The following is an 18,302-nucleotide window of genomic DNA, read 5'->3' on the forward strand; positions in this document are numbered from 1 at the left end:
GATCCCAAACTTCTTGGATTAGCGATTGTGGGGGTGCTTTTCTAGGAAGTGTCGGGCGCTTTCCTCTGAGTGGGGGGTCAACTCGGAGGAGGTGGTAGGTTTTTGATTGTAATGGAAGGAGCAGAGGACGAAGAGAGGATCGGTTGTGTAGACATGATTTTTTCGAGGATTTTGAACACCACGGCCCCAAGGTGGGCGCCAAATTGTTTTGGTCAAAAATTACACATGTACTAATCAACCAAATTGAATGAGAGGCCGTGATGTTCAGATTGTGTAATAGCAAGTAGTAAAAGAAAAGTGACACGATGGTTTACAAGGAAAGCCCTTGATCATTGCTAGGATCTCCGACATAAAACCTTGGGAGGTAATAATGATCACCTGCCTTGATGATTTTATTGATATAAAGTAAAGATTACAATGAGTTCTTACTAAGAATGAGTATGGAATTTCGTAGAGTAAGCTTGAGCTAAAGAACGTGTGTCGTCTGTAGATTACAAGCGTCAATTTATAGTCTAATTTAGCCAACAAGATGTCCGATATTCCCGGGATCCTCTATAACCAGCTTCACGAACGTTATTTGACCAAGTATTCCGGGTCTTTAGCATAGTTGATATGATTCTTCATTAAGAATTGGTCTTCCCTTGACTACTTCTGCACACGTGTTAGTTATAGACAAAATATGACCGTTATAAATATTGATAAAAATAATAACGATAATTAACCGGGATCCTGATATGGCTGACGATTCTGGATATTTGAGGATCCTGGATATAGTAAGGATCCTGGTCCCAACAACGTTGACATGGAATGTCACGTCAGTCTCACCCTAGATAAGCGCCAATGTGTCATGCCATGTGGCAGGTGTTTTTAGCTCGACCTGCTAAAAGCTAAATATAACAAAAACTTGGCAAATATTTGGCATTTGTGGACACAAAATTTGACCTAGGATAAAATCAACAATTTCATGCAAATAGAAGGGTTTTTATGACAATATCCCATAACATAATGCAAAATATGTCTCATATCATTCCAAAGCTAAGATTGTACTAAACAACAATGTACTTTAACATACCCTTGCTAACCTTGACTCTAGAACATATCAAACTTATTCCATTTTCTACACAAATATCTTTGTTGATATAAAGGAAGTGATTTTGTGGAAATACTAGCATTTTGTTAATTCAAATCAAGTCATTTATGTGATGGTCAAACCACTAATGATTTTCCGTAACTCAGATACACAAGATACGAGCATTTAACTTTGGTATTCAGGTTTAATCATATCAATTTTTACATTTTATTTTTGGTTTTTTACTATTTTCATTGCATAAGTAATAAAATAACAAACTAAATAACAAACTGACTTCTAAGAGTAACCAACTTTAGGTTTTGTACACATTTAGCCACTAAACTTATTTTTGTGTTCGGTATACCATTGAACTTGTTGAAATTGTTCGAAAAAATACCAATATACCAAGCAATAGTGTGTTTTGCCAAGTTTCCAACATTTTTTCCGGCCAAACACGAGTTTTCGGACTATTTTTGAATTTTGTCAGTCATCTTCTCCAACCAACTTTTAATTTTCCGGCGTCTTTTTTCCAAAAATCACGAAAAAACCCTTGAAATTTAAAAGCATGCCCTTAAAAGTAAAAACAAAACCTTAAAAATTAATTTATTGGAAGGGTAAAGACAAATGAATGCTGAGAAAGGTCTTCTATTTCACTGTAATTGTAACTATTACATATATATATATATATATATATATATATATATATATATATATATATATATATATAAGGGACTACAACTGAATCCTAAATACATGCGTAAGACTAGGTATACATCTTGACTACATCTATTTCTACACATGTGTTTGAACATGTGTATATGTATGTGAAAATGACCGTTATGTAACACTCCGACTCCCAGGTATAATATTTAACTTAATTATATGCATTTTGGAAGGGCAACTCGACGAGTTGGAGGCTTCAACTCGTCGAGTAGAGACTGAGACTGGCCGCGTGTTTTAGAGTCAACTCGACGAGTTGGAGGACCCAACTCGACGAGTTGGTGCTGATGGAGAAAACCCTAATTTTACGGGTTTGTGTTCTATTTAAAGTACCTTAAGCCTTCATTTCCGCCTCCCTTATCACCCTAGCCCTCTGTGAGAAACCCTAATCGAGCTTTATTCGTTGTGAGAGAGAGAGAGAGAGAGAGAGAGAGAGAGAGAGAGAGAGACTAAATTTGGGTATCCTAGTGCACTTTTGGAAGGAGGTTGGAGAGCATCAAGGCTTGGAACGAGAAGGGACTTTTGGATCCAGTGTTCTTCAGTGTTAGCTTCTGTTTGGAGGTAAAAAGCTACCACATTGATCATTTCTTTTGTTAGATCTCTTTATATGGAGTTTTAGGGCCTTTTCCCATCCATCTTTTGGTTTTTGAGTTGTTTGAGCTTCCCATGGAGTTGAGACTCCAGATCTGAACAATATGAGGTCCCATGAGCCCAAAGATCCAAGCTTTATCAAGCTATTGGCAAGCTTTCGTGCATTAAACCCTCTATAGAGCTTGTTTTGGCATTTTGAGCCCTAGATGCCATGCATGGACGTAAAGCTTGCAGCTTTACGTGATATTTCAACCTTAGAAGGCTAGATCTAGAGTATGGGGCCTTAGTTTTTCTTAGAATCGTCTGAATGAGAATTGATCTAGAGGGACTCGACAAGTGCATGAGCCAACTCGACGAGTCGGTTATGGTTTTCCCCGATACCTTGGAAGCTGTATGAACTCGATGAGTTGGTGAGACAACTCGACGAGTTGAGTTGAATTTTCCCAATCTTTATGAAGAACAGAGGGAACTCGACGAGTTGAGTCAACATGGGTTGTTGACTTGAGTGTTGACTTTCATTGGCTTTTAGGGTTTGGTCAATTGTGGACTTTGGAGACCATGGACGGGTAAAATGGTATTTTCACCCTATTGAGAGTTAGTAGAGGAATTAACCTAACATTTAGGGCGGTTATTACAAATTGTTAATCGGAGATGATCATGATACATGTAGGCGGAGTCTAGACCTACAGTTGAGTCTGAAATATTCCTGTTCTGCTTATGAGGTAAGTCTTCTCACTATACTTACCTGAGTGTTAATACTGTGTGACCGGAGGGTCTTATATTATTATACTGAGTTATGTGATATCGTGCATTTGTCGTTGTGATTTATGCTGTATATTATTCTGTGCTTTGTTTGTTAGGACCGAAGGGTCCAACCCGAGTTGTAAGACCGGAGGGTCCTCACTGGAACACATGGGTCGGAGGGTCCTTATTGAGATATAGCCATGAGAGGCTAATTATTTTCATGTGGTATTTTGGGGAACTCACTAAGTTTTGTGCTTACAGTGTTGTGTGAAATGTGTTTCAGGTACTTCTCAGGATCGCGGAAAAGCGTCGGCTTGATTGTACACACCTGTCATTGGAGTTATGTTTTGAGGATTCTGGAATATTGTCAAACATTTTGTGGTCTTGTGTTTTGAATAACTTATACATTGGGTTTGAGAATGTGAAATTGTGTTTTATGTGTTTTTTTTAAAATGAAAATTTTGGTTTGAAAATTTAGAGTGTTACACGTTATTACCCCTGAAAGCTCAAAGGCGGGTCGAATTTGAAGCTTGTGTCTTAATTTCATCAAAAGATCCTTGTGTAGGGGCTTTGTGAAGAGGTCAGCCAACTGCTCAACAGAGGAAATAAAGTTGATCCTTACTTTCTTGGCTTCAACTTGTTCTCTAATGAAGTGGAAATCTAGTGCGGTGTGCTTGGATCTTGTTCGAATTACCGGCTTCTTTATCATAAAGACAACACCAAGGTTATCACACAGGATTAAAGGAGGATGTGGAAGTGATGCTTGTAACTCAGATAATAGTTGTTTAATCCAAATTAACTCTGCAGTAGTATAGGCTAAGGAGCGGTGTTCTGCTTTAGTGTTTGAACGAGCAACAACCTGTTGCTTCCTGGAAGTCCAACTAATCAGATTGGGTCCATGAAAGATTGCATAACTATATTGTGATCTACTATCATCTTTGTCTGATATCCATCCTGCATCTGATTAGGTAAGAAGAGAAGGCGTGTGTGTTGGCTTAAAATGAAGGCATTGGTTGATGGTACCTTTGAGATATCTAAGTATTCTTTTGACAGTGTCACACCCCCAAACCAGAACGGTGGAAACGTTTGGGGGTGGATGACTTTCATTTACAGTATCATAACAATTGAATAAGAGTGATCAAAGCCATACAACCATCATATTGATAATTTATAAGTTTACATTGTATTCATATCGTTGTTTGTTTGATGCCAAATACAAATGACAAAAATACATGACGTGACACTGCTACGCCCATCTTCAAAACCTTTTTGGTTACCTGTTCACTGATTTCCTGAGAATACAAGTGATTTTGAAAAGTGTCAACAATTAAGTTGGTGAGTTCATAAGCATTTTGTATGGGAGAAATCGGTAGCTTTTCCTTGAAAAATGATAGAGTGTGCTTTCAGAAAATCCAATAGTTTCTTTAAAAATGAACTGTCAGTCTTAAACCCAAGACCAAAAATGTAAGTAGTATTGTACTAGAGAATAGTATTATAAAGTTTCATCTTTATATAAACTACTTGAATGTATGTTATCCTCGTAAACCAAATGTATTGTTAATACGCCATGTGAGTTATTATAACCATGCTAACGACTAGTTGGCCTCTTACGACGTTCTTCAGGCGTCGGAATGTTAGACATTTGTCACCCCAGACCTGCCAGTCTAACTGTAGCTAACAATTTAGGTGTTGGTTTTTCAGTCATGTATAGATCTATACACAAGTGTCACGCTTTCTTACCGAGACTCTGGTTACAATACAAGACTTTTGTAGGTACCCTGGTTGGTACGTGAAGACGATGTCTCACAAAATTTGTATTAACGGTTTACGTGTAGTGTAATGAAAACTCCTTTTTGTAAGTGGAAAATATTACCTTTCCATAGTAATTCCGTAGTGCTAAATAATTATACCTTTAAATAATTATTTGTTTCGTCCGAGATGATAAAGTAGTATTTATGATTTCCAAACTATACCAATTATAGTTTATTATGAATGTTTGGTTAAGCCTATTTATATAATCATTTATTTAAATACATAGTAGTTGACTCGTCTAGATGTTTTTAAACGATTTTATCATGAAATCTTACATCTGACACAGGTATGGGAACATTTGCTAAGAAAAAGTTAATTTCTAGTTTTTAACGGTATTTACTGGGAAAAAATGACATTATAACACTTGTTTCTAACCTTTTTGGGATTTTAACTCAAAATAGTTTCATATGTTGTAAAACCATATTTTTTATCATAAAAGTCTTAAAATCCTTGTAACTTTGTGGTTTTAACCTTTTTCTAAAGAACATATAACTTGTTTATGTTTGTTTTTCCTAGTTTTATATCATTAAAACTAGCATACCACAAATAAATGTTCTAAAAACTAGAAATTCTCATATCTCTTGCAAATAATGCTTCATATTCAACATAGAAATAAAACATGCAAACTTTTGTGTTATAAACCAAACTTTACTTGTATTCCCCCCCCCCCTAAACATGAAAAACTCAAAAATATGGGGGTATGAACTCACTTTGAGTGTGGTTGTGGTTGGATAAAGAGATGATTGTGAAGATCTTCGAGCCTAGAACACTTGAAGGTGATTGAAGAACTCTTTGAAGGTGGTATTATCCTAAGAGTTTTTAACACATGATAATGTGTGTAAATGAGATGAAACTAGCATTTAAAGTGTGTAGAAACACTAGATTATGAGGAAAACACTTACCAAATTGTCAAGAACCACTTGAAAAAGTTTATCTAGCAAGAGCTTGGACTTGTTCTTGAGAGAATATGGAGTAATTTGAAGAAAATGGAGATGGTGCGGGGGGGGGGGGGGGGGTCGGTAGTTCTCGGTCGTGTTCAATTAGGAATGAGGGGAGAGGTGATATTTTCTTTGTTATTTGTTGGATAATTGCATTGACACACGTTGGGTAAAACTTTGTGTTGGAAAGGATGAAACATCATGTCACGAAGTTAACTCTTGTTTCTCTTCTTTCCCACAGAAAACCCCATAGAACCACCGAAATCACATGTGATATCGGTCTAGCACCACCGTGATCACATGGTGATTTCGGTCCATGTACCAACCGAGATCACATGGTGATTTCGGTCCAAGTACTAACCGAAAGCACAATGTTTTGGGGTTCTAGGCCGAGAACCCTAAAGGCAAGGGATAAATCACGATTTACGTTCTAACTCGTTGACTTGTTTGACTTTTGCTGACCCGGAACTGCCAGTTGTCACATTATCCCCTCGTTAGAGGAAATTTCGTCCCGAAATTTGTTCTTGAGTGGGTACTTCTGTTTCATTTGATCTTCTCATTCCCAGGTGTATTCAAGCCCTCGTTTGGCGTTCCAGCGAACCTTCACTATGGGTATGCGGCTTTGTTTCGTCCTTTTGACCTCTCTGTCCATGATTTCCACAGGTTTCTCCACGAAGTGTAGACTCTCGTTTACCTCTATTTCGTCGAGTGGGATTACAAGAGTCTCGTCAGACAGACACTTCTTCAGGTTGGAAAAGTGGAAGGTGGGGTGTACGTTACTGAGTTCTTGTGGTAGTCGAAGTTTGTAGCCACCGGGCCGATTCTAGAAAGGATTTCGAATGGCCTGATGTACCTTGGATTCAGTTTCCTAAGTTTTTTAAAGTGTATCATCTTTTTCCAGGGTGAGACCTTCAACAGTACACGGTCACCAACCTGGAATTCCAAGGGTTTGTGTCGCTTATCTGCATAGCTCTTTTTCCGATCCTGGGACGCCTTCAATCGTTCACGGATTTGAAAAATCTTCTCCGTAGTTTCTCGTATGATCCCGGGGCCGATGAGAATGTTGTTAGTAACTTGCCCCCTTGTTAGCTGTGTGTCACCCACCTCAGCCCAGCACAGGGGTGATCTGCATTTGCACCCATAGAGGGCTTCAAATGGCGTGACTTTGATGCTAGTGTGATAGTTGTTATTGTATGAGAATTCTATGAGTGGTAATAGGGTATCCCAGGCTTTACCAAAGTACATCACACATGCTCTCAACATGTCAACAATCATCCAGATGGTGTCCAGTCCGCCCGTAGTCTTGGGTAACTTGGTTATGAAATCCATGGTTCTCCGCTCCCGCTTCCACTCGGGTATATCCGGTTGCTGAAGAAAACCCGAGGGCTTTTGGTATTCTACCTTGACCTTAGTGCAAGTCAGGCACTTGCCCACATAGGTAGCAATTTTTTCCTTAATGTTCAGCCACCAATAAAGTTTCGTGAGGTCTAGATACATCTTGTAGATGATGGATTATTTGGTTTTGTGAGTCTCGTTCATGACAGCGTCTCTGTACCCTCCAAATTTCGGTGTCCAGATTCGGTTCATGAGATAATAAGCTCCGTCCTCCTTGGCTTCAAGGTTTTTGTCCATTCCCTGCAAGGCCTCACTTGTGATGTTCTCGGGTTTCAAGGCTTCTCGCTGCGCCTCCTTGATCTGTGTGGACAGGTGTGAATGGATGGTCATGGTTAATGATTTTACTCGGTGGCCCAAGTATTCTTTTCGACTTAGGGCGTCTCCTACTATGTTGGCCTTGCCCGGATGATAACAAATTTCGCATTCATAGTCATTTAGCAGTTCTACCCATCGTCGTTGTCTCGTGTTGAGCTCTTTTTGATTGAGAATGTGATGAAGACTCTTATGATCTGTGAAGATGGCGCACTTTGTGTCGTAAAGGTAGTGTCTCCAGATCTTCAGGGCAAACACCACTGCTCCTAATTCGAGGTCATGCGTGGTGTAATTGACCTCGTGAGTCTTGAGTTGTCTTGAGGCATAGGCGATGACCTTTCCTCGTTGCATGAGCACGCATCCTAGGCCCTGCTTGGATGCATCACAGTAGACCACAAAGTCTTCGGTTCCTTTTGGGAGGGATAAGATTGGAGCACTGCATAGGGCTTGTTTAAGCGTTTGGAAGGCAGTTTTTTGTTTATCCTCCCAGCTGAAAGTCACTCCCTTCTGAGTCAAGGTAGTGAGAGGCTTTGCGATTTTGGAGAAATTTTGTATGAACCTTCGGTAGTAGCCGGCAAGGCCCAAAAACTGGCGTATCTCCGTCGGCGTTCTTGGTGTTGCCCAGTTTTCAATCGCCTTGACTTTGGAAGGGTCCATGTCTATCCCATCCTCGCTGACTACGTGACCCAAAAATTCTACCCTTCGAATCTAGAATTTGCATTTCTAGAATTTCACATACAGTTTCTCCGCCCTTAACGTCTCCAAGACTTGTCGTAAATGTTGGTTATGTTCCTCCTTGCTCCGTGAATAGATTAGTATATCGTCAATGAATACTATCACGAATATATCCAGGTAAGGTCGGCACACACGGTTCATTAGGTCCATGAACACTGCAGGCGCATTAGTCAAACCAAAGGGCATCACTACAAACTCGTATGGGGATTTGGCTACGGGGGTGGCTCCAGGGATTAAGTCAATTTTGAACTCGATTTGGCGTACGGGTGGTATTCCCGGAAGTTCTTCTGGGAATACATCGGGAAAGTCACAGACTTCAGCGATATCCTTGATGTCTTTCACTTGTTGTTTCTCATCCACAAAGTGGGCTAAGAAGGTGTGGTATTCCTTGCGTAGACACTTTTGAGCCTTGATGCAAGAGACGGTTTGTAGATTTACGTCGGGTTTTTCGCCATAAGTGAAGAGGGTTTCGCTACTTGGTAGGTTAAGGCGAACGGCCTTTTCGTAACACAGAATATCGGCATGGTGAGGACTTAACCAATCCATTCCTATGACAAAGTCAAAACTCCTTATGGTGATCGGCATTAGGTCGATTTTGAAAGAATGGTTGTTTAGAGTTAGAGTGCATCCTATGTATATATCTATGGTGCTTTTTGTTTTACCATTTGCCATTTCTACCGTAAATGTTTCGTTAAGTGTTTGAGGTTTTTACTTGAGGAGATGTTTAAACTTATGACTCACAAAACTTCTCTCCGCACCGCTATCGAATAGTATGCATGCATATATGTTACTAAGGAGGAACGTACCGGTACCACCGCAGGTTCGTTCATCGCCTCCTTGTGTCCTATTGCTAAGACTCTCCCCGTGCCCCTAGTATTTCTGTTATAGGCTTTCGGACACTCTATTTTGAAGTGACCCGTTTCCCTACATCTATAGCATGCTCGACTCACCCCAGCATTAGCGGCTCGGGTGGTTTGTTGTGTTGGCGCATTACAGAAACGGGCGGTATGCCCCTTCTTGTTGCAATTATTATAGTGCATCTCTCGGAAGGGGCGGTAGGGGCGGTGATGGCATGGACGACCATAGTTTGTAGTTTCTTGGTCGGGTCTTGAGTGGGTTGGCCCTTCTTTTTGTTCCAGAACTTCCTCTTGTTGTCACCCCTTTTCGTTGTTCGGTTGTGGGGGTTATAATGCCTTGACGAAATCCCTGGTCGACAAGAGTTTGTGCCAAATGTTTGGCACTGTCGAAGGTGCTCGGGTTGGCAGATATGACCATTCCCTGGAACACGGCAGAGTCCATTCGTGGAGGTGGTGGTGGTGGAGTTGTTAAGGTGTTGGCGGCACGCCTGTTACCTCTTCGTGGTGGCATCTTTACGAGTTATCGCTCCATGACTATGGGTCACTACAAGCGTAGCAGGATTTATTGTGTCAGCAGATCACATTACGAGTGGATGCTCGACATAGGGTGTCCGATCTGATGTATCGGCAGTAAGATTTTGGACAGTTGTGATGAGGCGAGAGTGTTGTAAGACTGCGGGGTAGCCCGTAGCATTTACCGATCCATAGGCAGCGGTAAGATGTTGGTAAACGTGTATTCGCCTTTGGATTTCTTTGGTTAAAGGGCACCTTGGGAAGTGATTGGATCATCCGATTGGTTAAGAATACAAGAGTATTCTTCAGAATTTCAGAGCTGAGTGATCATTGTGTTTGGCTAACTACGGGGCGCTTGTGTTGTCGGCGCAGGATTTGGGCGGGTCATGCATATTGATGGAAATGGATCGGAGATCCATAATGAATAAGAGGTGAAAGAGCATCGTCGAGTCCAAGTGGGGGAGAAACAAGTGGCTGCTTAGGCCTAGGTTGTTTTGGTGGGAGTTCAGGAAACTCCCAATCGCCGGTTGGCATCACCTTGATTATGCATAGTGAGCAGTGGGAATCCATAGGTGCGACCCGAACCCCTGATGGGATATACGATTCGGCTCGAGAGGTGCGATGATGTGATAGTGGAGTGTGGAAAGGCCATGGGTGGTAAGCATGGTTGGATGAAGTAGTGTTAGGTTGCGATAAGATCATAGCATTCATCGGTCAGAATTAGACTATTTATGTGATGGTCATAAGCATGAAAGGGAGATAAGCTCGTGTTTTGGGCACACTGGCAAGGGTTGGAAATGAATTACTCTCCGTTCTAGGATGAGGATCTTTGGGGTCCGCGGGCGAGCGCGGATGATTATGGGAATTCAGGATGGAACTGGTAGAGACTGCTGAGTCAATGGTTTGGATCTTGAGTTGCAGGATCATGTGGATAATCAATATGTGACGTAGAGGAGTCTAGGTTGGGTGGCCTCGGTATTGAGCTCTTGGGAATCTGGTGGTTGGACCAGGTGCAAGACTGGTAGTCTCGGGGAATGGCTTAAGGGTATTTACTTATTTGTCAAGTAAGGGATGACGAGAAGTCGTGGTGCATTATGCAAGTGCAGGATTTCGTATCACTGAGATGAGATTTGGGGCATCTATATGCCAAGGGCGTCAAATGTGGGATTCCAGGGTAATGAATGGGTTTGGTTCGATGGTAGCTTAAGGAGTTGTGATGTGTCTCGGGCTGAGTCTATTTGTAATAGAGCCACGACATGTTGGAATTAGGAAAAGATGGGCAGTTGGTGATCATATATGATACGAGGCTGTTATGTATGTGTGTTTTGGCTCAGCAATCGGGTAGGTTTCCGGTGTTCCGGATAGTTGGCAGACAAATTGGGACCAGGGAGGTCCCGATTGTTCTTGAGGAAAGCAGCTATGTGGCAGCAGGATGAGTTGGAGTGGTTTTAGTGATTTGGGTTCCATGTGTGGAGTTTCTTGTCATTAGGGGCATATACTAAGTTGTTTATAGTTAGACTAAATAATATCATAAGTGGAATAGCCAGTTGGGAGATAAGTAGAGTGAACTCGGCAATGATTCGATATGGGCGGTCTGTCAGGGAGAGAGACCATCTCAAGACTACAGATTTCAGACGGAGTGGAAGTGATCATGATGCAAGGAATTCGTTCATCTTCGGGTTTTAGAACCCTGCGAGGGTTGGTTCTGGTTGCCTCGTAAAGGCTAAGGAATGCTTGTGGTTACGGTCGTTTTGCTCAAGTTATCTGGCGTGTCAGGAGTGGTAAGGAATGATTTTGAGGAGGAAATCTAATTTAAGTGGGGGAGAGTTGTAACACTCCGTTTGAAATTAAATAAAATGAGTAAATAAATAATAAATTCTAAAAACCCGAGATGTATAATATATTTTATTGTAGCTCTAAATCCATAATATCCTAGCGGGGTGTTGGTCTTTGGGAGTTAAAAGCCATAATAGAGAGTTTGGGGTTTAAAATGTAATTTCCGGATTAGTTTGTAAAGAATTTTGAAGGTTGAGGGCTGTTTAGTAAATTATAGATTTAATTTGAAAAGGATTTCAGAAGTTAAGGTGTGTTTGGTAAATTACGGACTTATATTGTAATGAATTATTAAAGATGGGGGTTGTTTGGTAAGATTGGGACTTAAGTTGAAAGACGATTTTGTGGAGAGGGACTAGAATTGGAAAAATTGATTGATGTTTGGTTGAATTCACGGGATCAGTCAAATGCACATTCCCTCTCGTTTTGGTGGATACCAACTCATAAACCTAACCCTAGCTCTCTTCAGCCGCCGCCGTTCATGAGTCACTAGCCGCCACCACCCTTTTTCTTCGTCGTTCAGAACAGGCAAGACCGACAGGCACCTACCGTTCCAGCCGACGCCGCTGCCAGCATTGAAAGCCGTTATCCAGCACCAGTGTTGCTCCCGTAGGCGACGACAATGAGGACCGCAGGTGGGCAGCCATTCTGCTGCTAATTTTGCCATCGTTCACGGTCATAGTTCTCCTTCTTCATTTCTCTGGTGCTGCGCCTCAGCCATGACCGCCGTCGCTCGTAAGATTTTGGTCTCGTTGCTCCAGTCAGCATTCACCACTCCAAACGGGAAGTTGTTGTGAGCATTTGGCATGTGTGTCGATGATAGGTGAGTACTTTGGGTAATTCTTTTCACTGCAGGGAATGCTTATTTGGCTAGAAAACCGAGAGCAACCACCATGGCAGCCGACCATGGTGGCTGCCGCCTTCTACCACCTCTTTTGCCACCACCAGCCACCATCGGAGGGTTGTTGTGTGTGTGTTTTGGTGTGTGTGTACATGTTATGTGTGTGTTTAATGATGAATGTTGTATCAATTTTCTTAGTCAAAATTGAAGAAGATCGCCACCACCACCGTGAGGTGGTGGCTGCCGCCATGAGCCGCCGTCGACCACCACCGCCCGAGGTGGTAGTGGGTGGTGCTCGACATAGTGAAATCCTAATCGTCCCAATAGCTTAATCTTGGACTTTGTTGGCTTGTAATTGGGTTGAAAACCCTAATTGGGGTTTAGAAAACCCTAATTTTGGGAATGTGAATTTTGAATTTGTCGGGACCCATGTTTGGACCATTAGATTTGGGACTTTGAATTACGCCCGACCACATTGTATGTTTGGAGTGGTGTACTTAATGGATTAATTCCTTAATGGATTAAGTCCTTAATGGGTTAAGCAGGAACACTTAACCCTAATCGTCATTTTATGTGAAAAAACCCTAATTGGGTTTGGATTCTTGTTGGGACATTTATTGGACTGGGTTGCTGTGGGCCTTAGTGGGCCAAATGGGAACAAGTTTGTGGACTAAGGAAATTATTGGACTTTAGGATAAGGCCCATTCGAAAGGCTTGGGCCCAATTTGGAAAATTGGGCCATAAGTGGGCCATAATTGGGCCTTGATGATTATGAGATATTGGACCATCGGAATGCCAACTGTTTGGACTAGAATAAATGGTTGGGCCTTAAAATAAGTCAATTTAGAGGTTTGGGCCCAATTTGGAAAGTTGGGCCATGTGTTGGGCCTTGGTTCATTTATTGGTTTTTGGGCCTTTTGAGTGTGTGTTTGGACCTTGGTTTTGGACCTAGTTATGTTAAGGGTAAAATAGTCTTTTTACCCCAAGCATGGACTTATGATTATGTATTGGAACTCAATTATTAATTGGGTGTTGTTTTGATGTTGACAGTTCGGGAATCTGTCAACCAGCAGCTAGAGTTTTATTTGCGGGACTTCGGCAGTGTGAGGTGAGTCTCCTCACCATACCAATGGGTCGAAGGCACCAAGGCCGGTCCATTATGTGTTATGTGGTATTCTAGTTGATATTGTGCTATGTGGTATGCTAGTTGATATTGTGGTATGTTGTATGCTAGTTGTCTTTATGATACTTGCATGGAAGACCTTGGGGGGTTCCCGAGGCACTTGGGTGTAAGACCTTGGAGGGTTTCCACGGCATCATAAGTAAAGACCTCGAGGGGGTTCCCGAGGCACTAGGGTATAAGACCTCGGAGGGTTTCCATGGCATCCATAGTTAAGATCATGTGGGGGTTCCCATGGCATTGGGCTAAGACCATGTGGGGGTTCCCATGGCACCCGGAGTAAGACCCTGGAGGGTTTTCAGGGCATCCTTATGTGTTTGTATGTATGATTTATATGAAAGTGGGCTAAGACCACGTGGGGGGTCCTATGGCACCCGGAGTAAGACTCTGGAGGGTTTCCAGGGCATCCCTCTATGTTTATATGCATGACTTGTGTTGTTGATATGGTTTATGTGATTATGTGTGTAAGACCTTGGAGGGTTTCCATGGCTTCCTTATATGTTGATATGCATGGCTTACGCGATTGATATGGTTATGTGATTATGTGGGGTATGCTCTGGGGAACTCACTAAGCTTCGTGCTTACAGTTTTGTTTATGGTTTGCAGCTATCATCGGTTTGGAAAGGAAGGGCTCGGGTTGATCGCAACGCACACACCCGTGTTTCCACAATATATATTATTTTGGGACGAACTCTGATAAATGTTTTTAATTAATAATGTTTTTGGAATGTTTGGATTTAGAAGATATCTGTGTTTTGACTATAAAAAAAATTACCCTAGATTTTTGGGTCGTTACAAGTTGTTATCAGAGCCTTGGTTAGAAGGATTCGGACATACTTTCGGGTGTCTGAACTCAAACTGAGGATCTGTAAAGTTTTCAAAAGAAAAATGTTTTCAAGAAAATAGTTTCCTGAGATAAGAGAAGGGTGTGGTGCATGCAGTTAGCCGATGTGACATCCCCAAAATCACGGCCAGAAAAGACCGATTTTATTTATGCTTTTTTTAAAATATATTCAGAGTAATCCTTTGATTAAAAGAGTTGCGGAATTTGTTCCCAAAACAAAACATGATAAGAATTTATCAAAGCATTTCATAAAGAAATGTATTTTCATTATATAACAAAATATCTGGATGTCATGTTCCGATACAGACCAAAAGCATAAACACTACAGAATAGACCTTACAACAGTTATCCATAATTACTGGTTTATAATCCAAAAATATCTTGACAATGTCATCCAACTTATGCTCTCGTGCCACTACCTGTAATACATAGAAAAACTGAGTGGGTCAGGCTTGGGATCCTGGTGAGCATATAGGGTTTTCAACCTACAATAAATAATTATATTTAGTTCATCAACCGACAATAACCCGATTACCCATTCCCGTTATCCTCACTTTACGTCCCTACAACAACATCTATTACCAGGGACCTAATCTAGGATTTTCATCGGGATGGACATTACTGCGAAGGGGCTTCCACTACAATAAATGTCCTAAAGGCAACCATGATGGGGATAGAGTACACCGGTGAACATATCGTTCACAACACCTACAGGTTATGAGCCTGCTAGCGTTCCACTGGACTGTCTAGAAAGAGTCCGTGGTCGTCATCCATACTCCGCTAGATGACTAGATCAACAACAACATCGAGGCCCTCATCATTTTATTTCATCACACATCCACTATCTACCCATGTTCTACCCAACATCTTCGTAGATAAAAATATATATATACAACATAAAACATGTATAAAACATTCGATCAATACTCATTTCAAATACACATAACGTATAAACACATAACATGTATTTTATAGAGATTACTTCGTATTTATGTGTTAGAAGAAACTAACTACACACTCACCTGATAAGACGATGATCGGACATCACCTCGTCTATTAGAATAATATTCTTCGATGAAACCGGGAGATCTTCACAAAAACCGGGCTTCTCGCGGGCAGAATTTCGGCTCGACAACTCTGTTTCTCGGGATCTTCGGGGCTTCGGGACTCGGTTCAGGTCTCGGGATGATACCGGGGCTTCGAAGGTATACTTTGCACGTAAAACAAGGTAATAAGGAGTGAGAGAGAAGAGATTTGGCAACCAAACTCGGCTGGCTTTGTGATCTATTTATAGGGCTGAAGTCTGCCGCGAATGCAGGGCGTTCCCCGAACGCTGGGCGTTCCCTTCGAACGCGGTGCGTAGGAGCGGGGTTCTGATCCTATCCCTTATCCGCTGAGTCAGCATCGACGTGGCCAATCCAGAGCCGAGTATTGAACGCAGGGCGTTCTCCAATTGAACGTCGGGCGTTCGTCCTTTGGGATGCGTGCCTCGAACTTCAGAAAATTATAACTCTCGCATACGATCTCCGATTTCGACGTTCTTTATATCCACGCGTAGGTGAGATTATGCTCTACAACTCTCGTTTAGACTCCGTCGGCTAATTTTGACTTTATTATTATTATATTATTTTTAGTAGGCCGGGACAGGAAAACTCTGTTCGAAATTCATAACTTCTTCATCTAAACTCCGTTTTCGTCTGTCTTTTTACCGTTGCACTACTAATAACGAGATCTTCTATTCTCTTTTAGATTGTTTCGACCAAAAATCACTCGATCTCAAATTCGAGTTTCGGGCTGTATATTGCTAAGCTGAAACTTAGAAAAATCATAACTTCCTCATACGAAGTCAGATTTGGGCATTCTTTTTATGCACGCACTCGGTTTAACGAACTCTACGACTTTCGTTTAGATCAGTAAGGCTAAATATCTCTCTATCGTAAATTCTCTTTTTACGTCATAGAGCGTCGTGCCGGTTCTGTCGCGAAACTTCGACAGGTCATAACTTCTTCGTTATAACTCGGATTTCGGCATTCTTTATATATCCAGAAACCTCGTTTCAACCACTACAACATTATCCTTAGATATCGGCTTTATCTAATATTTTATTTTGATGCTTATTTTTATCCTTAATTCATTTAAGTCGCACAATTAAGCACAAAACACATAATACTCAAATAATACACTTCTATTATTTCAAAACGGTTTACAAAGGTTAGCCTAGACTATTACATCAACATTAATGACGAGCCCAGAAACACAAGCATTACAATTTTCTCCACCTTAGGATGATTTCGTCCCCGGAATCACACACCAACAAACAAATGCGGATAGCGACCCATCATGTCACTCTCCGTCTCCCAGGTGAGATTTGGCTCATTCGTATGTTTCCAACGGACAAGCACCAATTCGACCATCTTACATCGTAACTTCTTAGTCTTTCGGTCAACGATTGCCTCTAGTTCTTCAATTAACCTTTTGTTCTCATCAATTCTTAACTTAGAAATTGGAATTATATCGGGAACCTCTCCCGTGAACTTCCTCAAATAACACACATGGAAAGTCTTATGAATTCCATTCAGTTCTTCGGGTATTTGAGCTTGTAAGTTTGGTTCCCAATCCTCTGAAGAACTTTAAACGGTCCAATAAACCTTGGACTTAAATTTCCTTTTTTACCAAATCTTATAAGTCCCTTCCACGGCGAGACTTTAAGCAAAACCGAATCTCCAACTTCAAAAGTCATCGGTCTTCGCTTGTTGTCAGCATAGCTCTTTTGACGATCCTGAGCTGCTAACATTCTCTCCCTAATTACTTTCAACTTTTCAGCAGTCTGATGGACTATCTCAGGTCCCATAAACTGCTTTTCCCCAGCCTCAAGCCAACAAGACGGTGTACGACACTTTTGTCCGTACAAAGGTTGATAAGGTGCCATCTTAATGCTCGAGTGGAAAATATTATTGTAGGAGAATTCTACCAAAGGTAAATGTTCATCCCAGTTACCTTGGAATTCCAGGGTACATGCTCTCAACATATCTTCAAGCGTTGGTATCGTTCGTTCGCTCTGACCATCAGTCTGTGGATGGTAAGCTGTACTCAAACACAACTTGGTACCCAATTCCTCTTGTAGACTTTTCCAAAAACTTGAGGTGAAACGGCTGTCACGATCCGATACAATCGTTAAGGGAACACCGTGAAGCCTCATAATTTCCTTCACGTAAGAATTCGCAAGCTTATCCATAGACCATTTCTCATTGGCAGCTATGAAGTGCGCACTCTTAGTGAAGCGATCAACGACCACCCAAATCATGTCGTGACCATTCTTTGTTCTGGGCAGTTTAGTGACAAAATCCATGGCAATGTATTCCCACTTACCCATCGGTATAGGTAAAGGTTCTAAACTCCCATATGGTTTCTGATGTTGTGCCTTAACTCTCGCACATGTCACGCACTCAGCCACATTCTTTGCAATATCAAGCTTCATCATCGGCCACCAGTAATAGGGTTTCAGGTCCCTATACATTTTAGTGCTGTCAGGATGAATTGAGTACATGGTTTTGTGAGCTTCTTCCATCAAAATATCTCTTACTCCTCCTGACTTAGGTATCCAAATCCGATCTTGGAATACCTTCAGTCCATGACTGTTTGTACCGAACACTAACGTTTTACCCAAACGTTCCTCCTTTCGGTCATTCTTCTCTGAAGCTTCTTCTTGAGCTTTCTTTATACTCTCCACAATTGTCGAGACAACTTCTATTCTCAATGCTCTTGGCCTTTTTCTTTCTAGATTGACTTTCCGACTAAGAGCATCAGCAACAACATTTGCTTTACCGGGGTGGTAAAGTATCTCACAGTCGTAGTCCTTGAGTAACTCTAGCCAGGGTCGTTGCCTCGTATTCAATTCTTTCTGACTAAAAAGATATT

The sequence above is a fragment of the Lactuca virosa genome, chromosome 3, assembly GCF_052849685.1.
Source record: "Lactuca virosa cultivar CGN04683 chromosome 3, Lactuca_virosa_CGN04683_v6, whole genome shotgun sequence".
In the NCBI taxonomy this organism is placed as follows: domain Eukaryota; kingdom Viridiplantae; phylum Streptophyta; class Magnoliopsida; order Asterales; family Asteraceae; genus Lactuca; species Lactuca virosa.